General features: G+C 47.4%; 1 protein-coding gene across 9 annotated transcripts in view; it reads left to right on the top strand.

Moving 5' to 3' along the window:
- Nucleotides 1–25,896, top strand: part of BOC (BOC cell adhesion associated, oncogene regulated) — a 121,465-nt gene that overhangs the window by 37,678 nt on the left and 57,891 nt on the right. For 4 of the 9 annotated variants that reach the window (XM_072811738.1, XM_072811734.1, XM_072811737.1 and 1 more), the window contains exons 2-4: nt 10,938–11,018; nt 14,594–14,718; nt 17,276–17,366. The gene's annotated coding sequence lies outside the window, so the exon portion shown is untranslated. Of the gene's footprint in view, nt 1–10,937; nt 11,019–11,275; nt 11,295–12,250; nt 12,401–14,593; nt 14,719–17,275; nt 17,367–25,896 lie in introns of those variants that run through there. The other 5 variants (XM_072811736.1, XM_072811741.1, XM_072811740.1 and 2 more) reach the window with 3 other exon arrangements.

Genomic DNA, 25,896 nt, shown 5'->3' with positions numbered 1-25,896 from the left:
ATCTACTCTCTTTGTTCAAAGTAAAGGCAGTTAAAAGTTTTGTGATTAATATCTTGGGGTGATATTTTGAGACTATGAAAATACCTTTTGCCCACTGATTGTAGCACCCTAAAGAATATTAATGTGATGTTCTAATAAAGATTTTCTGTTTTCCTAACTCCTTCTCATTTATTATTTGGAATTATTCTATAATGAGGAGTTTCTGCTTTTATTCTATTTTATTCATTCATTCATTCAGTTACTTATATCAGTATGGATTCAGGTATACTTATTTTGGTCTATTGGTTATAATCCAATAAAACTGCTAGTTACTTTATTGCTGAAATTGTAGCCAGCTTTAGCTGCAGGTTGGCTTCTCTGCCCTTTCTGTATACTCCAGCCCTTTATTGAGTACTTCCTTCCTTTGTTGACAACAGAAGATATTCCTGGCTGATCTTGTATTTTTCCAAATGTCCTAGCCCTAGAATCAAATACTTTTTGAAGAATTTCTAATTCCTTTTACTGAAGAATGGTATATAGAAATCACAATTTGAGTGCTGGGTATGCACACTATTGCTGGAATGTCATTGCTTTTGGGCCCTCTCAGCAGATAGAGCTAGGAAATGTATGTGTGAATACAAGGAGTGTACTTGGTGCCTATACACATCTATGTTTATTTCTGTGTACTTTTCTCTGTATATATATTTTTAAAACCATGAGTTCATACTGCTACCTCTGACTCTTATTTAACACACAGCCTTCATTCTAATATTTCCCTTTTCCTTATTTGTAACTTCTTCCTCTGACTTTGAAAAGCCTGGCTTTCATTTCTACAATGAAATTTTACATTTCTACAATGTATTTATTTCTGCATACATTCTACATTTCCACAATGTGCTTATTTGTTCACCCTTACTATATACACAAAGTAGTTTCAGAATTGCTAATCCATATCCCTTTGAGAAATAAATTTACTGGGGCATCTGGGTGGCTCAGTCCGTTAAGCTTTTGCCTTTGGCTCGGGTCATGATCCCAAGGTCCTGGAATCGAGCCCCATTTCTGGCTCCCTGCTCAGCAGGGGAGCCTGCTTCTCCTTCTCCCTGCTCCATGGTTATGCTCTCTCTTGTCCCTCTCTCTTTCAAATAAATAAAATCTTTCTTTAAAAAAAGAAAAGAAATTTACTAAAATACCTTTTTTGTGTATTTGTTTTTCTTTTGGCCTTATAATATGTAGTCAAATACTGTTTTCCAGAGAAACTTGGGTTAGTTCTTCTACATTATCATTGTATTAGTTTGTTATATTTAGGTTCAGTTGTTACAATTTGTATTACATTGTAGAGCCTCCCTCACCATAACTGATTTGTAAAAAAATTTGTATACAGTAAAATTCTTTTTTGTGGAGTATAGTTTTATAAGTTTTAACAACTGCATGTTATGTATTTTTTTTAAAAAGATTTTATTTATTTGAGAGAGTGAGAGTGAGCATGAGTGGGGCTAGGGGCAGAGGGAGAGGGAGAAGCAGACTCCCCACTGAGCAGGGAGCCTGACTCAGGCTCTATCCCTGGACTCATGGATCATGACTTGAGCTGAAGACAGGTACTTAAACGACAGAGCCGCCCAGGCGCCCCCATGTTATGCACTTGTAAGTTGTTTTTCTGCGTCCATAAAACATTTTTTCTTGCTTTGTATATTTAAACATTTCTGTTTATTTTTCAGAATGCTGCATGGTAACTTTATGAATTGGTCATTCTTGACGGAGATAACTATCAGCATTTCTGTGTTTAATATCAAAGGCCCCAATCTGAGGGACCAAAACTGTCTGTACACAGCCACTGCTTCAAATTTGGTCAAATCGTTATTTTCTGTCACCTAAACCGCCTGTGCCTGCACGATCAGATTGTGCTGTCAAACCATATTAGCTCCTAAGACATCAAACAGCTAAGAAAGTGGGGAGAATTTGTGGGGCCAGAGCTGGGAGAGTAAGAAATACTATACAGTGGCATCTACAATTTTTCCTCTCTTTAGAAAACATCTATCTACTGCCTATCTTATTCCAGAAGTTGTGCAAGGTATTAGGAATACAGTGGTAACTAGGGGTTTCAAGGGGATCACATCAGTTGAGGAAAATTGAAAATACACCACAGTGTAAATGACATCTCCTATGGTTGAGAAACATGACAGCATAAAATGGTTAATTACCAAACAATGCAGTAGGTACTATAATAAGGGTAAACACCAAGTGATATATGAGCCCTTGGATAATCACCTATTTTATTGCGCTGGGCAAAGAAGACCAGAGGAGCTAACAATTGAGCTAAGTTTTGCAGGACAAATAGGAATTTGGTGCAATAGGCAGTGAAGGTGCTCCAGCAAGGGCCTAGAGACATGATCCTGGAACATTCTGAAGAAGTTGAGTAAAGTAAGGGAGGGAACAAGGTCAGGGGAACAAGGTCAGGGGTGGGGAATGGTAGGAGACAGACCACATTGAGGAGATACTTGCTCAGGACTGGAGTGAAAGGTTTAATGCACTTTGCTTACGAGTTTGATTTCATCCTAAAAGTGGTGAGGTGCAGGTGGAGGGAAAGCTATGGCATCATCAAACTTGACTTTTCTAAAGACGTCTCCATTGGTAATATGAAAAACAGACCAGTGATGGAGGCAGATGGGAGGCAAGACAATTAATAAAGAGGTTTTTGCAATCTTCCACATAAAAAAATGATAAGGGTCTGGACTAAGGCAATTACAGAGTAACAAATGCAATTAATGAATTCTGAGTTTGGTATATTCAGACAACTTCATGGGTGTGTGTTACACAGAGACTTGCCCTCAGGTCCCACACTTGGTTTTAATCTCTGGGGCTACTATCTTGACATTTTTCTCTTTGAATTTGTATTTTGTAAGGGAAGTTCAACTGGGCAGTAGAACATGCACTGGAGTTCTGGAGTCTCAGCTCACATGTCATCCTGCCTCCCACTGCCTACCCGGGATAGGGGCTCAGCTGTCTACTCCCTTGACTCCTAGTGCCCTGGCTTTCCCCACCCGATACTTGCTCCATGGCTTCAGTCACCCTCTGCCTCTGATAGGGGCCTAGGCGTAAGTGGGGAGGGTTGGTGTAGGGCATGTAACCCATTGCATCTCAGGGAAGGATGAGGCAGTGGCTTCCTACCCCCCTCCCCCCAAGCCTGGCAGTTTCACAGTGCTCTCAGGAGACATCTGGGCAGGGGCCTATAGCTCATCTCCTAGGGTATCTTGGTATGCACTTTACAGCCCGTTAGGGGTTGGCCATCTGCTATGGGTATAAGAAAGGGAGATTGACTTCCCCATTCCTTTTGTGTGTGTGTGTGTGTGTGTGTGTGTGTGTGTGTGTGTTTTGTTTCTGTTTTGGTTTTTAACGTTCTTAGTTTATTAATCCTCTCATGAAAAATCTGCACAATCACTGAAAATAAAGCTACTGCAGAATCTTTACTCTTTCTGTTGTTCAATCTCCAACTCACTTTTTGCAAGCACCAACATTGGCTTTTTCAGTCTCCTTGACTTTCTTCATTCTATTCTTGCATTCCTTGCGCTGTTTCCTTGATGTCTTTTCTTCTCATACAGGCCATGTCTTGCAAGTCTATGTTTGGGTTCATTTTTATTTGCATAATCCAAGGAATCGTAAATCATGCCAAAGGCAGTTGTCTTGCCACCACCAAAATGGATTCTGAATCCAAATACAAATATGACATCTGGTGTGGTCTTGTACATTTTGTCTAGTTTTCCCCCAAATTCTGTCTTAGGTACTATTGCCTTCCCAGGATGAAGAACATCAATGACCATCTGTTTCTGCTGAAGTAGTCAGTCATGAACTTCCTGGTCCAGATAGTTACTGTGTCATTCATGATGGCGGCCGAGCTTCAAGCAGCTGGGGAGGAAAAGGGCTGACTTCCCCATTTCTGACTGGGACCCTGCATTTTTATTTTGTACTTAGACTCTGCAAAATATGTAGCCTACTCTGTTGTGTTGGCTGATGGCAGAGAAGGGTGAATGGAATTATTCCAACTCATCATCCAGGAAGACTGTGTCTTTTCTTGTCCTGTCATAGGAGGAATAAGACATTCTACAGTCGAATCTCAGGAGAGGGAGGGTGTAAAGCAGAGACTGGATGAGGAATGAATCCTGTTGCTGTAAGCTTTCTGGGAGAAACTCAAGCCCTTTCTTTATGGGGCCAACTGGGCACAATCCTGACTCTTAATGGTTGTGGCCAGACATTCAGGGGCTTAGCCACACAGACACAATAACGTACAAATCATTTCAAAACACAACTACCCACAAATCAGTGTGCAAGTAAAACTGGCAAAATCTGAATAAGGTTGATGATTGTGTCAAACTCGATTAAGATATTAAGACATCTTTGATTAAGATACACTACTATAATTAGGCTAGATACTGTGCTATATTTAGGGGAAAACTAGGTGAAGGGTATACAGGAACTCTGTATTATTTCCTACAACTCATGGGAATCTATAATTATCTCAAAATAAAAATTAAAACAAAATACAGCTGAAAGTCAGTCATATGCTGTCCTTTCAGATACACCATTAGCATCCAAATGCAGAATACCATATGGTGGCCATCCGACTTTGTTTCTAAGACAAATCAGTCAATAGTTGCTTTAGGCAAGGATCTGGTTTTGGTATTCAAACTATAATTCTACCCCAGGTGCAGTATTGGTTATTAGTATCCTTTCAGCTTTCCAGACGACATAGATTGACTAGGCTTCAACTGCTGTGACAGAGATACTTGATTCATTAACTCTTCATTCATTCATCCATCTGATATATTTATACTTTGGATACCCAATATGTGCTAAGTGTCATGCTAAGCACTGAGGGTACAAAGTTGAAATGAATTGCCTTTCCACTTGGGGGTATTCCAGCTGAGGGAAGTCAGATGGACTCACAATCACAACTATACTGCCCATTATGGATGCTGTGATAAAGGACGGGAGAGGGTTCAACTCCAGTGCAATGGGCAGACAACTGGAGTTGGGGAGGGAGAATTCAGCGAGTGTTCCTAGAGGAGGTGATGCTAGCGGGAAGTCTTAAAGAATAAATAAGAGTTTGAGTCAGAGGGACAGAAATTGGTCAGGTTGGGAAGCACGAGAAAGTATGACCTCTTGAGGGAGAGAAAAGAGATGTAGAGCATAAGGTGCAGGTCGGTGAGCCACTGGGGAGCCGGGCTGGAGAGGTGGGCTGGTTCACAGCAGGGAGCACTTGTCCCCTATGTCAAAGGAGCTGGGAACCACTAAAGAACTTTAAGGCAGTGAGTAATGTGACATCCTGTCTATATCTGTCCTGAATAATAAAGACAAGGTTTATGAGTTTTTTTGGTTTGGTTTGGTGTTTTGTTTCTTTTAAAGAAACGAGGAAGTCAGTAGGGTGGACTATGATTAATTTTTGTCCTTCTTTATTCCAGGCAGAGGTTCATAGGTAAGGCGCTTGTCAAATTGGGCCCATCGAACCTCAGATGATTTCATTTCCTAGTTGATGAACCAATAGAAGGCAAAGAAGATGAAACTGGTATCTGAATCTGAGTGGGACAGGTAGTAGGGAGCCCCAGTATCTCTGTCTTCCTCTCAACTCCTTTTCCTTTCTTGGGCTTCCACTGTAAGGGCTGTTCTAAAGAAATGGGACGGGTGACATAGGCTGGGACATAGTTGGTTTTCTGTCACTATGGCCCAAAGTCCCAGTGAATCCCCGGTACCTCATAAGAGGGAAAGAAAAGAATACAGTGAGAGCACAACCAGGTAGCACATTACCTCTCTAAACTTGCAACAGCAGTTTGGCTTTTGATTCTGTCCTGCCTGGGCTCTGGAACCTTGATTATTCCCCTCCATAGAAGCACCCCATCACCAAACCCCCTTACAGGACGTGTGAGAAACTCCTTCCCTGTTAATGGCCGACTGAACAAATTTAACAGAGGCTGTTTGGTATCAAAGCTCTGAAGTCCAGTTTTCTTTGAGTTTTGGCTTTCATCTGGAGTCTCTTGCCTGCTGCCCTGGGCTGCCGTCAGCTGCACAATATCTAACAGCTGGAGGATCCAAGTTTCTCAGCCTAACACGTGAGAGGGTGGGGGTGGGGAGGAGAGCAAACAGAGAGAGTTGTAGAAGGTAGAGGTTTCACGTGGGACTAAATGGGGCCTGTGCTTGCTTCAGAGAATCTGATATCTTGGGAAAAATGGAGTCTCTTAGAACTCAGTGTCAACAAATTCTATTTGTCTGGGACTTAAGGAGTGTGCAAAATCAAGCATGCAGCACGGGTCACAAAAATGGCCTTGCATTGTCCTGTTTTCCATTTCTCTGTCCTTGATTCACCTCTGACTCAGACTCTTACTACTATAACTGCCATTTATAATGTGCCTACCAAAGGTTATGTTTTTAAAAGTGCAATGGGCATTGCCTGACCTCTCAAAACAGGTGCTAGCCATAAACAACTGGTATGATTGTATCAGATAACCCAGTAACAATCGTATAATGAGAGAGATACTTCAGATATATTTCCAGTTTTCACAGATGAAGGAACTGGGATTCAGAATGTCTAAGCTTGCTGGCTTGTTTAAAGACTGTATCCAAACCCAGATTTGCTTTGCTGCACAATTTCCCCTTTTATTTAATGTCATCCACCCCCTTAGAGTACCCATATCCATTAGGCAGCCTCAGGGGGCTCAGAAGACTGATCCCTTAAAGTCAGCAGAACACCCGGCTCATAGGAATGCCCAAGTTGGCAGCACTGGACTAGGGAAGTCAATCCCAGCCAGCTCAACTTGTATGGGGAGTAGATGGCATTGTACCAGGCTCACCTGTAATCCTGCCCAAACCATGCAATTTAGGGTTTAATTACATGCTGTCTTGCATTGTTTACTAATTGTTGCAGAGGTCAATCTTATACTTTCATTCATCATTCAGTCATCAAATATTTTGGAGCAACTGTGCACACTTCTCCGACAGCCCTTGTGATACTCAGCATTGAAAGGTAGGCCAACTCAGGTAACTAGTAAATGGCCCACTAACAAGCAAATGAGAGCTAATTTTCCTAGTAACAAATTAATTTTTGTATTTATTTTGAAAATGAGCATATTCCCTTCATTACTAAAAGCTTTATACATTCAATAGCTAGAATTTGAAACCAGCAAGCTGGATACAATATTTTATTTCTAGCACCTCTGATCAAGATAAAAATCTTTATCCAAACATTAGCTTTGAGAATAGGAATGTATACAAAAGCCAATTTGCTAACTACTGTTGATACTATGAATTTTAGTATCTAGTCTTTAATCTTAACTCCTACATCAGCGCTCCATTCTCTTAAGGTATACAGTCCTTAGACTTTTCTATCAATTACAGTGTATAAAATACCTTAGTTCCTTGAATTAACTTGGATGCCTTTAAAAAAATCAGCCATTCAGAAGCCCAGAAAAGATCTTTAATGACTTGACAAAATTTAAGTATCTTCTTTTTTTTTAAAAAATTTTTTATTCATTTATGATAGTCACAGAGAGAGAGCGAGAGAGAGAGGCAGAGAGAGAAGCAGGCTCCATACACCGGGAGCCTGATGTGGGATTCGATCCCGGGTCTCCAGGATCACGCCCTGGGCCAAAGGCAGGCGCCAAACCGCTGCGCCACCCAGGGATCCCTAAGTATCTTCTGAATATGCTTTTCTTACCCCATAAGTAGCCTATATACCTCCTGAAATAGTTATAGGAAATGTTACACTGGAAAAACCTCAGGTTTAGGCGTTGGTACCACCACTTAGTTGTTGGGGGAACTTAGGCAAGTTACTTAATTTTTCATATCTGTATACTGGAACTGGAGTTGATCAAACCTACAATGAAGGGTTGTTGCGGGGATTCAAGACTGAGTGTACACGTAGAACCGAGCACAGAGGCTGTGAGAGTAGATGCTCAGTAAATGTTACCTTATTTCTCAAGGGGTTATTGGAAAGGTTACATAAGATCATGAATATAACTGAGCTCACATAGCAAGCAATTGTTGTTCAGCTTTTCCCACTTGAGCGTTGTCTCCAGTGTAGTGAATATTTGGCAGTTGTTTTCTTTATCTGGTTAGTGCAGTCATCCAAACTGGATAATTCAATCAAGTCTCCACTTGGGGCCTTGTGCTTGATGATCTCATTGTTGTTGAGATCTGAGAGATGAAAATGTACATTGGAGCCACTAGAGGACAATTTTGCAATACCAGCCAAAAGCCTTTAAAATGTTATATCTGTTGATCCAAAGCTCCTACTCATAGGAATTCACCCTTAGGAAATAATCAGAATTGTAAATAAAGATTTATGACAACATGTTTAGTTAACTCTGATGCATTATCATAATTAAAATGGAAACAATCTAAATATATGACAATAGGATAATGGTTGAATAAATAACAATGTCTCTCTTTGATGGAATAGTACACAGCTGTTAAAGGCAAATTTTGGAGAAGATTTAATTATATCAGAACGTTAAATTTAAAAAGTAGGATAACAACTTCTATATACAATAAACACAATTTTGTAAAATACAAAAGTACAGATAAATCAACAATAAAACTGGCCCCTGCTTAAATTACCAAATGCATAAGAAAAAAAGTACAAAATATTGAATAAAGGTATCTGGTCATGTTGTCCTTTTAAATATCTTCCAGTTCTGATCAATTAGAATCATATACTCAGTGTAGACAAAGTATGTATTTGTACTGATGAGAAAAAAAAAACAACAACAATAACAAGAGGAAAATGATCAGGAAAAATACCTCAATGGGTTAACAGTGTTATCCGGGGGTAAGTGGGTCTAAAATGATTTTCCCCTTCTTTATGCTTTTCTGTATTTTCTAAATTTTTTTCAATAAATATAGTATATACTCAGGTAGACAGATTTATTTTAAAAGAGGGAAAATTAGTACCTATTTCTCTGTGTACATTTTAGTAATTTTTCTCAGTACAATCCTCTCCAGATATGCTTCACAACGAAGGAGTTCTCTTGTTTATGCTGTAATGGGTAGTGTGTCTGCAGCACCTGAGGGACACCCCTCTTTTCACTTCACTCACTGGGATTCCTTCCAGTTCACTCTATATAGTGACTTATGTAGACCTATATACAGTCCCTGCCTGCTCCTTCCCAATGTAATAAATGTCATGATCACTTTCATGCTAAATGCTCCCTCCTTCATGGAGGCAAGAAAGCCCCCAGGAAAGCAAGATGCCAAAGGGAAATCACCATGAACAGAGTGGAGAGTAGCAGAAAGCACCTTACTGCAAGCTTTGACTCTGTTTTGAGATGGCTGGGAGCTAGTGTTGGGTGGGGAGGGTTAGGATAGAGAAACTAACAGAGAGAGAAGGGAGGAACTAGACAAGGATTGCTCCAAGCAAAGGGGGAGAATTCAGAGATAACAGTGTTCTTACTGAAGTAATAATAACAAACATAATTGTTAATACAAAGAGCCATAAAAACAATAAACACTTCTGGGGTGCCAACACTATGCTTGATGCTGTTGCAGAATTAAACCCTCTAAATTAAGCTGTGATCTGCATTCTGTCTAAACTCTGTGGGAAAGATGAGCAGCCACATGAACAGACTCGGATGGAGGGAAGTATAAGGCCATGGGCCTTTACCCTGGCTACATAGCGTTGGTAGGGGACTGTGATCTTTGTTTTCTGCTTGTGCTCTGACTTGTTGACTCGGAGCCTGGAGCAAAGATTCAAAAATAAGAATGGAGGGAATGGAGAGTCCTAAGAGAAAGTCTGAGGAAGAAGACAATGTGAAGGGGAAGGGACATCTTTGAGATGTTGAGCAACAAATAGTATGTATAGAAATACAGAAGAATCGATCTAAGAACTTCATGCATGGTGTTTGCATTAGAACCCCACATTGCCAGTGGGAATGGTACTACTTGGAGTCATCTTTGAAAAACACAGTTGGATACCCCACTTGGGGCTTGCGGAGAAGGACTATTTCACTGCGGTGGAAGGCTGCTAACCTATTCCCTTGGGGGAATTAAGAGTTCTGTATCCAGGGTAGACTCCAGGCCTTGTAGTCCTGTGCCGCAGGAGGAGGACAAGAAGAAGGTGGAAGCTAACAAGGTCATTGGCTGGGGAGAAAAGTAGGTCTTGGGGAATGCTGGGGGTGGGGTTGGGGAGAATGTTAGTACCAGAGAAGGAAAGTGGGGAGGGAGGGTACGGGAGAAGAAAGAAGAGGAAAGAGTATAGGTACACAGTTCCAAGAGGGAGTTTCAGTGTCTTTTTCACCTTCTTGTTGAAGATGGATCATCCCTTTTTTCATTTTGCCCCAAAGACAGGCCCCAAGAATCCAGGCATACATTGTTGAAAGTATCAGATAAATCAGTGAAAATCTGGCTGCCTGAATCACCAAATACATGAAAAAAGCAGCAGTACAACATATTGAATGAAATATTTATTTTGCCCCTTTATTTAAAAAAAATTTTTTTTAAGATTTTTATTTATTCATGAGAGACAGAGGCAGAGACATGGCAAAGGGAGAAGCAGGCTCCCTGCGAAGAGCCTGATGTGGGACTTGATCCCAGGATCCGGGGATCATGCCCTGAACTGAAGGCAGATGCTCAGCTGCTGAGCCAACCAGGTGTCCCCTATGTTGCCCCTTTAAACATCTTTTGATTCAGATTCGATTAAAATCATATACTCAGCGTAAAGTATGTCCTTTTTTACTGATGAGAAACTTAAAAAATCCAATTGTGGCCTAGAGACCTTCTGGTTATGTGACTTTCTCAAAGTCACACAGTGGCTTCCTGACTCCCAGGGCAGCTGCCTTGCCGCAGAAAAGAGGCAGCACCTTCCTCCCCCACTCTTGGCCTGCTGATCAATTCTGAGGTGGCTTCCTTCCCACTTGGGCACAAACTTGAGGTTCACGTTGAACAAATACTTTAACCTTTCTGGGTCTCGTTTTCCTCAGCTGCAATATAAAGGTGTGGACTTGAATGAGGCTTCGCCATCTAGGTCTCATCCCTGAAGAAGGAGAGGACCCAACTTGCCAGTAAGTCAGTATATGTTTAGCTTCTCAATACCGTTGAAAAGTGTTTTTACAGTGTGGCCCTAGGTCAGGATCACCACGGTCACCTGGGAACTTACTAGAAATGCAAACCCCCAGGCCCACCCTAGAATCTGCTCCATCAGAAAACTGGGGGCGGGGCCCGGCAATCCGTGTTTTAGTAAGCCTCTGGGAGGTTCTGAGGCCGCTCAAGTTCGAGAACCGCTAAATTGTTTTCCGCCCAACACTAAGCAGAGGCGTTTAACACACGCACACGCGGAGGTAACCAACTTCTCTCTTAGGCCACTAGCCGCCCCCTCTCTCCCCCCTCGGATGCTTTTCCTGCTTCTCCATCCCGGGATGATGAATGGAGGTCAGGGCGCTGTCAGCGCAGGACGCGGCCAACCCTCCCTCCCATCCCCACCCGGTGGGTCGGGGGAGGTGGCGTCGGGGCTTCGCCGAGACCGGTTTCCTCCCAATTTCTTTGACAACCGCTGCCCCAGTTTGGGGACGTTTAATGACAAAGTCTGCTTTTAGTGATTTAGCCGATAGTTTGCCGAATGAGGACGACTACTGAGACTGGGGTGTCAGAAACAGTCTCGGGGGAGCGAGCGACGGGGAGAGAGGAGGATAGGCTGGCGAGCAAGGCTCTGGGGTGCGGCTGAAGGGGGAGAGGGGTCCGGGGGCACTGCCCGCGGAAGGGGAGCCAGAAGTGGGGGAAGAGCGCGGGCTAGAGCGCAGCAGAAGGAAAATGGGCGTTAGGAGAAAACGGAGTTTGGGGGACTGGTCTGGTGTTTTTTTTTTTTTTTTTTTTCCAGCTTCCTTTCCTTTCCAAGACTTTTTCTCTGCCCCGGCTTGCTCCTCCCCCTCCCCCCCTCCTCCCCGCCTCCTCGGCTCCCCCTCCTCCTCCGCCTCGCGCGGCAATGGGAGGCTCCTAGGCAGGAGAAGCAAAAGAAGGAATTGTTCGCGAGTTCACTCATCCAAAAAAGCGTCTTCCATATGGAGGGACCGGGTGCGCCGGGCGCGGCGTCCCCTGCCTTGTGCTCCTGCCGCCGCCGCCGCCGCCGCGACCCCCGCTTCCTGGCGCAGAGACCCTGAGCCCCGGCCCGCGGTGTTAGCCGGCGCGCGCGCACGCACACTCGCCCTTGCACACACACGCACTCACGCCCGCCGCAGCCGCGGCCGCACGCGCCCGCACGCGCCCGCCCTCCCCGGCCGGCAACCGCTCGGGCCGGGGGTCCTTTGTGCTCCCGCGGCGGCCGCCCTCCGGCTCGGTGAGCCCGCGGTGTCGCGGTGCGGGGCGTGTGGCCGTGCGCCGCGGCGCCGGGTGGCTCCCTCCGGCCGGCCGCGGGCCCCGCTCGCCCTCCGCAGGAGCCGCTGCACCGGGGGTGAGTCACGTCGCTCAAGTTTGTTTTCTTTTCACAAAAAGTTGTGTTTCTGTGTTGGTTGGGGGCGGGGGGGGGCGGAGGCCGGTCGGAGGCCGGGCGACGCCGAGGGAGCGCCGACGGCGGGAGCGGGTCCGGGAGCTCGGCCCGCGGGCTCCGGCGGGGACCGCGGCCGAGGGGGGCGCGCCGGGCGCGGGGCCGGAGGGGTTGGGGCGAGGCGGGCCGCGGGGTGCAGGGGAGTTGGGGCGAGGCGGGCCGCAGGGTGCAGGGGCCGGAGGAGCTGGGGCGAGGCGGGCCGCGGGGTGCAGGGGAGTTGGGGCGTGGGGGGCCGCGGGGTGCAGGGCCCGGGGGAGCTGGGGCGAGGCGGGTCGCGGGGTGCAGGGGCCGGAGGAGCTGGGGTGAGGCGGGGTGCGGGGACCGGAGGAGCTGGGGCGTGGGGGGCCGCGGGGTGCGGGGGCCGGAGGTGTTGGGGCGAGGCGGGCCGCGGGGTGCAGGGGCCGGGGGAGCTGGGGGGAGGCGGGGTGCGGGGGCCGGAGGGGTTGGGGCGAGGCGGGCCGCGGGGTGCAGGGGCCGGGTGAGCTGGGGGGAGGCGGGGTGCGGGGGCCGGAGGGGTTGGGGCGAGGCGGGCCGCGGGGTGTAGGGACCGGAGGAGTTGGGGCGAAGCGGGCCGCGGGGGCCGGAGGGGTTGGGGCGAGGCGGGCCGCGGGGTGCGGGGGCCGGAGGGGTTGGGGCGAGGCGGGCCGTGGGGTGCAGGGACCGGAGGAGTTGGGGCGAGGCGGGCCGCGGGGTGCAGGGGCCGGGAGAGCTGGGGGGAGGCGGGGTGCGGGGGCCGGAGGGGTTGGGGCAAGGCGGGGTGCAGGGGCCGGGGGAGCTGGGGGGAGGCGGGCCGCGGGGTGCAGGGACCGGAGGAGTTGGGGCGAGGCGGGCCGCGGGGTGCAGGGACCGGAGGAGTTGGGGCGAGGCGGGGTGCGGGGGCCGGAGGGGTTGGGGCGAGGCGGGCCGCGGGGTGCAGGGACCGGAGGAGTTGGGGCGAGGTGGGGTGCGGGGTGCGGGGACTGCCGCCACTGGGCCCCGGCCGCCGCGTCTGGTTCCCTGCGGCGCAGTCTGGCCGGTGGTTCCCGGAAGCTCGTCCGGTGGAAGCGGGGCCCGGACCGCCTCCGAAACGTGCCCGAAGCCTGACACGGGTGCCCCGGCTCCGCGCGCCGGGCGCGGGGAGAAGCCCGCAGTGGGTCAGCGGCGCCCCGGAACCGCGCAGCACCGGTTGGCACCCCCGGGGGAGGGGGTGAAAGAGAAAACACCGAAGGAGGGACCGAAGGCCGGGGAGGGAAACAGCCCCCTGCGGAGCATCTCTAGCGGGGGGCGGGAAGGGGGAGTGTGTGCAAGGGGCGAGGCGGAGAGCGGGGTGTCCAGAGGTGTCAGTGGGGCTGGGGGAGCGGCCGGAGAGCGTGTGTGTGTGTGTGGGGGGGTGTTCGCGCGCGCAGCATCCTGGAGTTGTGCTCTTAGATTTGTTTGTGTAACTGAGAGGTGGGGAAGTGAACCTCTGGAACAGGTGGGAAGGGCCGGTAGGGAGGGGCCAGGAGCCCAGGCGGGATCTCCTGCTGGATTGTTGAAGGCCTCGCTTGACTTTCAGGGTGCCACAAGTTCGGTCTTCCAGATGATGGGAGGATTTCGAGGGGCACCGGGCATCGGACCTGGAGGACTTCAGGAGGAGCGCGGGGATTTGTTTAGTTTTGTTTGGGGGATGGCGGTGGCAGGGTTACTTGAAAGGTGTTCTTCCAGAGATGTGGCAGGAGAGCTAAGAATACCCAAACCACATGCCGGCAATCCTAAACAAGCACTTTATGGGTGTGGTGGGGTGTACTGCCGCTCCTCCATCCATTCCTAGCCAGTTCAAATGGGCTCGAGGAAGTTTTTGATTCAGAGTTCCTTTGAGTGGACTGAGTGAAAAGTGTGCTTTGGTTTCAGGCCCTTGTGCCACCCCCAAATTCCCTGTACCCGGCTCACATTTGTCACCTGGTATTTTGTTGTTCAGAACTTTGCAAACATTGGACACGGAATAAATGTAATTTTCAAAATTTTTCAGTGCACAAATGTTTTTGATTTCTTCCACAACTGGGCCCCACACAGCTCAGCTCTGTGATGGTTTTTTTTCACCCCTCTGATTACAGCCAATAAATCAATCTCCATTTCCTCCAGGTCAGCATGGACAATATTATAACACAGTCTTGTTGGACTCAGGTGCGGGCTGGGGCACCTATCCATCTGGGTGACCTATTTTCTGAACTTAAGTGAATCTGAGGCAAGAGCTTGGACGTTTTGAGGTGTGTAACAGCTTTCCCAGGAACGTTTCTGAGGTCTTATAATTGGCACTTTTTAATGGTCTCATAATTGAAACCCAGAAGGTTCCCATGGTAATCTTGAAGCACCTTGGGGTCAGTGGGACGGAGGCAGGGTGGAAACAGCAGTGGAGTTATGATTTTCCTGCCAGGTGAGTTTTAGAGTGAGTTTATGGAAGAGGTAAAAAACGAAAGAAGAGTTGCCTCATTCTACCACTTTGCTGACTGTGCCCACCCCCCACCCCCACCCCCACCCCCGTTTATTTCTCAGTTTGGCCCTTTGGGAAACTGGAGGCTGTCTATTCCTATGAAATCTGAGGATTGAGATGTCAGACACTGGCCCTTTCATCCTCTTTCAAGAGATCTAAGAGGAGTAACATTACAAGAGACATTTCCTCAGGAGAAATTGCCCAAGACACAGACATTGGCTTTACTCTGGCAAGGTTGCCAGAGGCCACGATGGTTGGTTCCTTGACCACAGATAGGGGTGGGGGATGGAAGACCCTGCTTAGCTGTGGACTGGTTGGCCAACTTGTGATAAGGGGGTGTTCCTTTCCATCCTCCAAATGGATTTGGAGATATTCCTTTCTTTGAAGTGCTCTTTCAAATGTTTGGGCTCTCAGCTCTCTTCAGCAACTTATCTGTGATTTCCATTCCCCAAGAAGGAGTAGGGGATTTTACTCATTAAATAATTCCATTGACTTCTCCAGAGACCTCCAGGGCTTAAGCAAGAAGAGCAAGTGAGTCTGGTGGTCACAGTATTCCACAAGATCCTAGAGGGTCTGGGTTCAGACTTCAGTGAAGTCACTGATGGGGTTAATGAAAACGGAGTTTTCTTTGTCTTTCAAAACAACTGGGAAGAAGCTGAAGACCCAAATGCATCAGTTAATTGATATCCAGTACATTCTGACCTCTTGAGTAAGGAAGTATTAAACTGGCACCAAAAGATATTATATACTTAGAGTCTGCTTTCTGGGGAAATAAGAGAAAGGGGATGGGAGTAGAAATTGGGGAGGCAGAGGAAAGATAGTGATTTGCTACATTTTAAAAAAAATATTTATCATTTAGAATTTCTTGTCATCTCTATACTTTATCAAATATTTCTAGTACATCAGACCCTAGACTGGGATCTTTCTTGCCCCTGAGGGAATAAGCTTAGTTAAAGGATGATTCCCCAAACTAAACCCTTTCCCCCTCATTTTTATTTATTGCACAAGCATCTATTAATAATTTTAAAAAAAATTTTAATGACCCTTTTTCCCATACTATAACACAACTTGATTTTGTTTTCATCTGTGTGCATACATACTTTTCACATAGTTGTGATAAAAGTATACACATTTTTGTAATCCACAGTGAAGCATCTAGAGATTTTTGTCCAAAGACTCACAGAGAACAGATGTGTCCAATCTACTTCACCTAAATCCTAAGAGTGCTCCCACATGAGGCCTTCACGTATAATATTTTTATCATTTATGAGGCCGAATCAAATATTTGGGACCTAGGCAGTGGGTGGGGGGAGAGTGGAATGGAAGTGGGTGTTTTTAATTTAGGTATCTGTGTTTACAAAAAGCCTCCCTAAATAGGGCTTTGCCTCCTTGGAGCCCTCAGGGTTGGTATGGGTAGAGAAGGGGAGATGGAAGGCAGAAAATAAGATTTAGAGGATCCATCTCAAGTGGCACTGAGATGAGGAGTAGGGAATTTGGGTGGAAGCCCTGGCTTTTCCGAGGACTCCATTCACACGGACTCAAACCACCAAACTAACTCATTGATCGTCGTGGCTGCACTGCCACTGTGTTAGCTTCCCTTTTGAAGCTTGCCCTGTCGTTCCTGCCCTTACCTTTTATTATTCTTCCATCTATACCATCTTTTCCATGCCTGCTACTACCGTGCTGCTTCATGCCCTTGACAATTGCTGCTGACACATGGCTAGACTCCCCACTGGCTACCTATCACCACACTGCCCATCCTCCATCCGTCCCATAAACAACTCAGCACCCAGCTTAAAAACAGTTTAACTTTACAACCCAAATTTTTAGCTCTCTCACATGTGGCTCTGTCCCATCTTATGATAATATTACCTTAGCAGGAGCCTTCTGCTCCAGCCCAAACCTAGCTAGTAGCTAACCCTTGATTTTATGCTGGGTTCATTCCTTGCTTGCTGTCTTAGCACCCTAAACCCCTTTCCTATAAGCCCACCTTACTTTGTATGAGTCCTGCTAATAATATGTTCTTGAGAGATATATGATGAATATTGATGAAAATGGGCTGCTGGTTGCAAAGGTAATGGTTTTGTAAGATTAGGCTTCAGTGTAATCATTGTCCTTAATTCATGGTTCCTCTCATTTCTACAAGGGACCAGGTAACTAGAGATTTAAGGAAGCCTAGGATCTTAGAAAAACTGCTTTTTCTGTTTTCTTATTTATAAAATGGATTAATAAGGAATTACTATGGTTTATAGCAAGGCACCTTATAAAAAGCCAGTACTTCAGAACTGTTTATTTTGTTGTTCAAAAGATAAGACACTTCTCTTTTTCCCCAGTCTCAGCACAAACTTCTGGAACCCATGACCCATGAAGTCTTGTCAACAGTCACACCATCTGAGGGTAGCAGCAATGAAGTAGAAGAAGCAGGTGAGCTTTTCTGCCCACAATCTAATACCTCTCTGGCCTATTGGATCGGTCTTTTTATATTTTTTTTTCATGTTTTGTCCTCTTGAGGATACAGTGTTTCTCATCCTTTAGCATTGGAAGAGTCTGACAGTGGAATCTGGATCAAACAGATTGGTTCAGACACTCTTTTAGTCAGAGCCTGTGATAACCTCTGTGACTGTGTGAACCCTCGAACCCTCCTTTCCTTGAGGCAAATCCATTCAACATGTTGGATACAAACCATTTACTATGGGATTTGGAGTCTGAGGCTGTGTAGAAGAGTCCGGCTTGGGTTTGGGTGAGGAAAGCCTTGTGTTTATGTCTCTGTTAACGGTATTAGAGCGAATGTCTTGTGATCTGCTCTACTGGGCAATGTTTATTTCACAAAACCCAGAGGGATTCTGTGTCATCCCAACTTTTGAAATAAAGTTAGAAAATAATTTCTCTTTTTCCTAATGGTGAATTTGGCCTTATCTTCAAAGAAGGCCTTTGATGTTTGGGACAGGATTATTGGGCAGTCAGAGGAAATCATAGGAGAAAGATCAGAGCCAATAATACACAGTCAACTTCATTTGGTTGCCAGAGAAAATGTTGAGGAAAGTCTCAACTAGTTCTCCTGGTAAGAAACAGGAAAGTACATAATATGGCCAGGATAAGTAGGATTGAATTAAAAAAATAATAACTCAAAAGGAGCTGAGCAGCAAAAAGTATGGCAAAGGAATGTTTGTTCTTCTCTAAAATGAGTTTGGACAGCATTGGACAAGACGAGGGTGATGATGTATGTGTAGGCTGGAGCCTTCATCCTTTCAACAAGCTTTTATTGGGTACTTGCTGTGTGCCTGGGATCAATACCAGAGCCTACGCCATCCAGAATTCCATTACTAAAGGGAACACTGCAATACAAACTGTAGTGTTAAAGTACTTGGACGGGGTCAATTAAGGAAGGCTTCTTGGGAAGCCTGGGTGGCTCAGTGGTTGAGCGTCTGCCATTGGCTCAGGGCATTATCCTGGGGTCCGGAATCGAGTCCCACATTGGGTTCCTTGCATGGAGCCTGGTTCTCCCTGTGCCTATGTCTTTATGTCTCTCATGAATAAATAAATAAGATCTTTAAAAAAAATAAAGGCTTCTTGAGGGAGGAGAGTCAGTATCTCAGACTAAGTCTTAAAGACAGAGATGGGACTAGTAGGACTGAACTGTTCTTTGACTTCTGCCTATATGTGTTCTTTATTTTCTCCCTGAAAATGTACTTTTCTTCAGCGGATGATAGGCTCAAGTGTACTTGAGACAGGAGATTGCAAGTTCAGAGTAGTTTTGTTAATTTTAGAAAAGTGAAAAACTGGAAGTTCTGCAGTGAGTACAGAATCTCAGAAATCTGAGTCTTAGGATTCTGAAACCAGTTACTGAATGGCTTTGGGGGCAGTGGGAGGAGAAACATGTGATTTTGGTTTTTCTTTCTCACCCATGTCAGATTTTAGCTGAGAATTTTAGAAACAAAATCCTGAATTCGGTTTTTTACCTCTCAGTTTCATTTGCCCTTTGTTCTACTGTGTGCACCAGGTTTGCTAACTCTGAAATCATTTCCAGAGTTGCTGGTGAGGGGTCATTTATTTTAGGGACAAATAAAAGTCGCTGGGCTCTCCAGTTGCCCAGGAACCTCCTTGGCTGCTGAGAGGCAACTGTTACACAGGATGAGAGCTACAGGTAAGAGGAAGAAGGCCCCTCTGCAGCTGGCTGACCTTGGAGGTGCTCCCCACCACCACCTCCCACCAGGCAGGGCTGGAGTTGAACTCTGGAATAGAGCCCTCCCCAACCTTCCCCAGCCCTGCCAGTATTTTTCCAGAGTAGTCTCAGCCAGGTGCCTTTACTAGTCTGAGTTTACCTAACATTACAATCTCAGCAGGTTTATTATGTATGGGTCCCAGTTAATTGGAGAGGAAAATTGGGGGTTTCTAGCTTTATTACTTTTCTATGAAAGCAGAGGCTGCTCTTAATTATTTCACAGATCATCCCCACCACTTGACTCTCTTTCTGCTCTCTAATGACTATCATCCCACAGTGGTGTTACCATAGCTCTTCCTTTTTATGTACCTGTGTCCACGTGAGGGGGATTTCACAATCCAGTCAGCACAGGGAGACCACATGAAGCAGTGAAAATTCATGGCTGTTTACCTCTCTCATTATGAATGGATGTTTTGTAGTGAACAAGTTACATAAAAATCTACTGTGTTATAGCCAAGAGTTAGATTCTAATGACTCTTCCAATGTACAGGCCTTCCCAGCAATCACCTGCAACCCTTCCTTGACACCACTGGTGGTCTGCCATCGTGAAGGCTGCATCAGCTCCAGGTGAAAGCCCCATGGTCAGGTGCTTTTCATTCTGTAGCCTTGTGTTGCAGAGATGGAGGCTGGGTGGTGGTGAGGCCCAGCTTTCGCTTGTCTGGACTGTGGCAGCTTGCCAGCAAGTTTCACTGGGTGGTCTTTGACAATGGGAGAGAGGAGGGGTGGAGGAGCTCAGCTCTCCTGCCCAAAGGGGAACAAGAAGGTTGGCAGCCAGCACCCCCCCCCCCCCCCCCGCCTCATCATTGAAACACCACAAAGGTCTTGAGCACTGGTGAAAAAAATGGAACAGGTTGCTGAGGGCAGTATTGTGCAGGGTTTCATTTTTGTTCCCCTGATTTTATAGGCAGAGCCTCGTGTTTATGTAGCAAGGCTCCCTCAAGAGGGTGAGCACGCAGGAGCGGCAGGTACCCTTCACGGGAGGGGAGAATGATTCCATCACTTGGAATCAGCCCTGGTGCCAAGGAGGCAGCCCCGCCTGCCTCTTCTGTCCTTCTGGTGATATGGAGAATGATAGCTGCTGGTTAATGAGCACCGACCGTGTGCTGGGCCTTGTGCTAAGCCTCCAGGCTTTACCCTTGCACTCTCCCTCTGCAGTTCTGTGGAGACAGGCAGTATGATCCTGTTCTGCAGAAAAGTGGCCAAAGCTTAAAGAATTGTCGTGACTTGTTCTGCACTCACAGCTGGTTAGGTGGCAAAGCCAAGATTCCATCAGAAAACTGCTGACTCCTGAACTCGGGTTTTGCGGGGAAAAAATGCCCAATTTCTCCTGCTAAGAAGAAGCTTGTGGAGGACGGTGGTGGCAGGGAGGACTGTTTCTATTGCAACTAACAAATGTAAGGGGCAAGCGGGGGCCTTTATGAGACTTGCTGTAGGAAACAGGAACTGAAAACTGGGACCACAGCTGGGAGGTTTTGACTGGCACAGCAGCAGCACACGGGCAGCCAGGCTTTGTGGCACAGCTCGAGTCAGACTTTGCAGATGGTTCTGAAAGCTGCCTCCAGCTGGGTCTCATCTCAGGACATGTCTCCTGCCTCTTCCGTGGCCCCACTCCGCCCAGGACATCATCTGAATTGGCTGTCTGAGTCTCTGCGTCCGCTGTAGATGCCAGCTGAATTCACTTGCTCCTCAGGTTTCCGCAAGTCTGATCAAGCAGGTCCTGTGTGCCCTCAGTGGGAAGAGGGGGAGAAGGCGCTTGGCCCAGCAAATACTTTTCCTGGTCAGGAGAAGTGGCAGCTTGCACACAAAAATAGCCTGGGGAAGGAGGCAGGAGCTTTGACAGACAGGTAACTGACAGGAGATGGTACCTTGCAGGCAAATCCTCACAGGACAGCCAGCAGGAAGAGTTCTACAGGCAATTACCTGCAGGAGAGCGAAACAGACCTCTCCCTCTTGGCTTAGGACAGTTGTGGAGACTTGGCTGTGGAAAACTCATAGCTGCCCACAGTTCCTTGTTTTTCTCTAGCAAATGTGGACAGCCTGAAGCCAGGGGGTTCTTTGCAGCGAGTGAGGGACAACACAGGACACTTGGGTTTAAGAACAATTATGTGACCAGCCAGTTAGGTGACTGAGAGGAGTCACAGAAACTCTCTGAGCCTTTATTTCCCTGTCCCCACAAAGCTGCCTTTCAGAGCACTATTAGGATGCAGAGAGAGAACACAAGAGAATGCTTTTGATTCAGAATGTTTCTGCTCACATCAGAAACCCAAGCCCCTTGGCATCTGTGCTCGCCCAGGATGAGTTAGGAGATAAGACCTGCTAGGGAACTGGCCAGAGGTCAGAGTGTGGCCATATGGGCTGCATCTGCTTCTGTGGCTGTGTCTGTTTTCTGAGGGCAGGGGCCTGGACCGGAGGCAGTTCATCGCATTGCCAGAAACCCTTCCCAAGCTCTGGACAAGCTCTTTCCCCCTCATACAGGAAGAGGCAGTAAGGGGGTCTCAGGGTCTGGCGGGAGTTGGGAGAGGAAAAAATGTCATGGTGGGGGGATCCTGGTTAACATTCTTCCTGAGAGAGGAGGACCAGAGGAGTCTGGGGGAGCGTCTGGAATGTCCCCTGTGAGAGGACAGATTCTGGGGTGAATCTTATTAGAAGTTTGTTCAAGAGGAAACAGTATTTCTAGGGCCACTTCCAGGTTGGAGATTGTGTGGCATCCTGGTTAGTGCGGGCTTTGGAACCAGAAAGGCCCGGGTTTAAATCCTGGCCTTGCCAATTGCTAGGTCTATGACCCTGGGCTAGTTACCTAGACTCTGAAATCCCAATTTCTTAGGGTGGTAAAGAGAAACAAGAGATGGCTTATAATGCATTTATGAAGCACATCATGAACATTCAATAGAAGGGGTTGTTGGAAGCTGGGCAGCTGGAAGCCTGTGCTCATGAAACCCCCACTGCTCAAGGGACAAGGGAATGAGAGGGGAGCCCGCAGTGGGACAAAGCCCTGCCCACTGCCCCCTTAGGTGTCCTCAGACCTGGTCAGTAGGAAGAGAATTTCCACCCAGCCTCCTCCTCGGCTTCTTTGCACTTCAGCGTCTTCCATTCTACCCATGAGGCCAAAAACATTGGTGTCCTCTTTGACTCTGTTCCTTCTCTCCACTCCACTTTAAATTGGCAAAGAGTACTGGCTTTACCGTATCCAGAGTCCTGCCCCTTCTTACCACCTTGGTCCTCTACCACCCAGACTGTCACAGTCGCTCCCTCAGGGATCTGCCTGCTTCCACCTGGACGCTCCTCCCTCCTGCCCCACGTCTGTCCACTTTGAGAAGTCAGTTTCAGCTTCCCGTGGAGAAGCCTGGGGAGGTCACTTCTCCAAACTCTCCAGGGGGCCTGTTTAATTCAGAGAAAACCCTAAAGCCTTCAGTGTGGTCAGCTCCAGGCCTAGCAGGCCTGCCCTTACTCCCCCTCACCCCCAATCCCACCCACCCTGGCCTCCTTGCTGCTCTTGCAACCAGCTGAGCAACTGGCTTTGCCTCCTGCAACTGACCTGAACCTAGCTGCCTTTTATCAATTCATCATTCTCTCTCCCCTCAGCCTAATTTATTTTCCCTCAAAGTTATCACCTGCTGACAGGTATCCATTTGTCCATTTGCTTACTGCCTCCTTCTCCTCCAGAATGAAAGCTCCCTGAATCCAGGCACTTTTTTTTCCCCCTCACTGTCTTTTCTGTACCTGGAATAGAGTCTGATACGTAACTGGTGTTCATTTTCTCCCCCACTAGTCTGCAGGGCTTTTCTGAATTTCAAAAGAGGTGTAATATGAGTTTTAAACAAAATGAAAGAATTACTTACGGATTTATGTAAGAAAAATGGGTATATGTATATGGGAGCATGTGGGAAAGTAGTGCAGAGAATTCTAGTAACATTTGAGTGTCTGTTTCAGAAATGCCAGGGAGCCGTGTGCTAGGCCACGACAGATCTAGCCCAGTTCTTTTGTCCTCAAGGTGACTGACTTCAGGACTGTCCACAGGTGTGCCACTTGTTGCACCTGTAAGGTGCATAAGAATGGATGCCTCTTCTGGCCCTTCCTCACCGCTCACTTCAGAGGCATTCGTGGAACATGTCTGTATGCCCTGTGCTAAGGCTGGCTAGGAGATGCAGAGAAGCCCAGCGCATTCTATCATTCCACCGAGTTCCACATTCTCGTTGCTTACCTGGGATTTCCTGAGTGAGCCTGGACAATCCATTTTGCTGCTCCCTTCCAGTAGCATGGTGACCTGAGTGGAATTGGAGCTCTGTTGAACGGGGTTTGGAACCATAAACCAGGGACAAGAGGAACTTGATGAATTCGAGAATACTTCAGTTCCTCACACGCATGGGGGCCTAATGGAGTCAGGCCCCATGCTAGGCATACAGGCCACAGAGATAGTCTCTGTGGAGAGACTGCCGGAGAGCTGACAGCTACATACAAGGGACAGCATGGTTGGACGTCTGCCCAGAGGAGGATAGAGCTGACTTCTAATTGCATCTCAGTCATTTCTGACTTGCTTCTAGATTTAGAAGCTAAGGAAGAATAAAAATAGGGATAAAGATCCCAGGAGGTCTTGTGTGGACAACAAATGTGCCTGAGAAATTACACTACTGGGATCCCCAGACCCAACATCTACAGCATCTCAGGGAGCTAAAGGCCTTAGCTTCCTCCTTCATTTTATTTTTTAAGTCTTAAAAATTGATAGCTTTTTTTTTTTCCCTTGCAATTTTAGGTTTATAGAAAAATTAAGTGAAAAATACAGAGTTGCCACATACTCCTCACACCAGGCCTGTTCCAACCATACTATTCAGATGTTGGTGCAGTGCATTTGTCACAATATGCATGCATTGTTATTTTTTTTTTTGCATACATTGTTATTAACTAAATGGTTTACATTGACTATTAAGGTACATGGTTAGGTTGACTATTTGTATTACACACTCTGGGTTTTGACAGATGCATAACTATTCACCATTACAGTATAGTTGGAATCACACAGCATATAGTGTTTCCAGGTTGGCTCCTCTTAAACATGGCCTTCTGTCCCCCCTCCCTCCCCTATATGCACGTGTCCATCTGGAGTAAAAGCCTTGTGCCGGGACCCCCTTGACCAGAACCCGTGAGTCCCCTTCCTTCCTCGTCTCCCCATGAGTATGCCTGGCCCTGGTGCTACTGGAGTTTAGCCCAGGCTGGTAAACTGTCAGGAGCTGCCTGTGTTGTGGTTCCACATCTGGAAGCATCAGCTGTGCAGACCTCCCCATCCCATTCCTAAATAGAGACAGGAGGAGCACATGGGGCTGTTTGTCTTCCTCCTCAGTCGTTTGTTTTACTTGCCTCAGAGCAGGGTCGAGGGTGGGGACATGAGCCTTCCCCAGGCAGGCAGCACTCCTTCACACTCACATCCGCTGGCCGGCCACATGTCCCGAAGCCTCTGAAGTCAAGGCTGTCCGCTGTCCGTGCTGAGCCCTGAGTGTGAGCACTGAGGCCTGTATTGTGGTCATTTGAGAGGAAGACCAGTAGGGAGCAGAGCAGCTGAGAATGTTTTCCCTGCCCAGAAGCGCTGTTTTCCTGAGTCAGCCTTGCAAGCCAGGACTCCCTGGAAGCTGGAGGCAGGAACCTCAGTATTCATCCTATTCACCAGTCACTCCCGGCAGGGAGGCCCTAGGGGCATAAGTGATGATGTTGGATGCTAGGAGGAAAGCCGGTGGAGGGAGCTCCTCAAAACTAGGCCCCAGCTAAGGGAAGGAAAGTGCCTGTGAATGGGGTCCTGTGGAGCATCTAGTTGAACCAGGATGAGAAGTTCCAGGGGCTAAGGAAAGGGATGCATACTAGGTGCAGAGAGTTAACAATCCTGGGGAGAAAAAAAAAAAAAAACAATCCTGGGGAACAGGGACTGAGGTCTAGGCTCCAGGTTCCATTGCTTCCTGTTTGGAATAAACACAGAGCTAGGGCCAGCTGGTACCTTCTCACACCGAAGGACGCCAGCCAGGTATGTCAGAGTTCAGTGTGAAGGAGGAAGAAGACTCATTGGCCCCCTTGGAAAGTCAGTTTTTGGACTATGGAAATTCCATGCTGATGGCCTGCGTCCATACCCCCTCCTCCGGTTTTCTTTCTTCACCCAGGCGACCGTCCAGGCTGTATCCTGATAGGTGACACTAAAGAGCTCAGGCCATCCCAATCTGTGACTCATTGAAGAGCCCCAGGTCACCATATATTGGCTCTGCCTAGCTGTCCCCAGGGCAAGTGGAGGCAAATAGTACCTGGCCCAAGTTTGCCACTGAGATGGTGAGCTGGTTGCAGTGATGTTGCATTGGAGTGCCTAAAGTTCTTCAGGCTCTTCAGAGGACACTCTCCACAGGCAAGCTGTCCTTGACTTTGTTAATTATGGAATCAGAGTGTGGCCTCCTGGCCCCCTGTCTCCTGGAATCTAATTCTAGAGCCTAGGAGGCTGTGACAGTGATCACTGACCATCAGCACAGAGGAGGCCTTGACCCTTGCCTTGGTTTACCCAGAGAGGCAGACAGCAGAGAAGTGCTGAACCATGTGAGTGTGGGCCCCATGTTCCTCACCAAATGCAGCCTTTAGCCCTGTGTCTCTCCTAACAGGGACACACAGGAGGTACAGAGAGTCCTGAGAGAGAATCCCAGACCCGCTCCTGTAGATACTTCCAGGTAAAGAGTGTCTAGGAGCAGGGGCACTTTTCCTGAACCAAGA

The sequence above is a fragment of the Canis lupus genome, chromosome 35 (genome assembly GCF_048164855.1).
Source record: "Canis lupus baileyi chromosome 35, mCanLup2.hap1, whole genome shotgun sequence".
Lineage (NCBI taxonomy): Eukaryota > Metazoa > Chordata > Mammalia > Carnivora > Canidae > Canis > Canis lupus.
The sequence above is the reverse complement of the archived record's forward strand: the minus strand, read 5'-3'. Positions and strand labels throughout refer to the sequence as shown.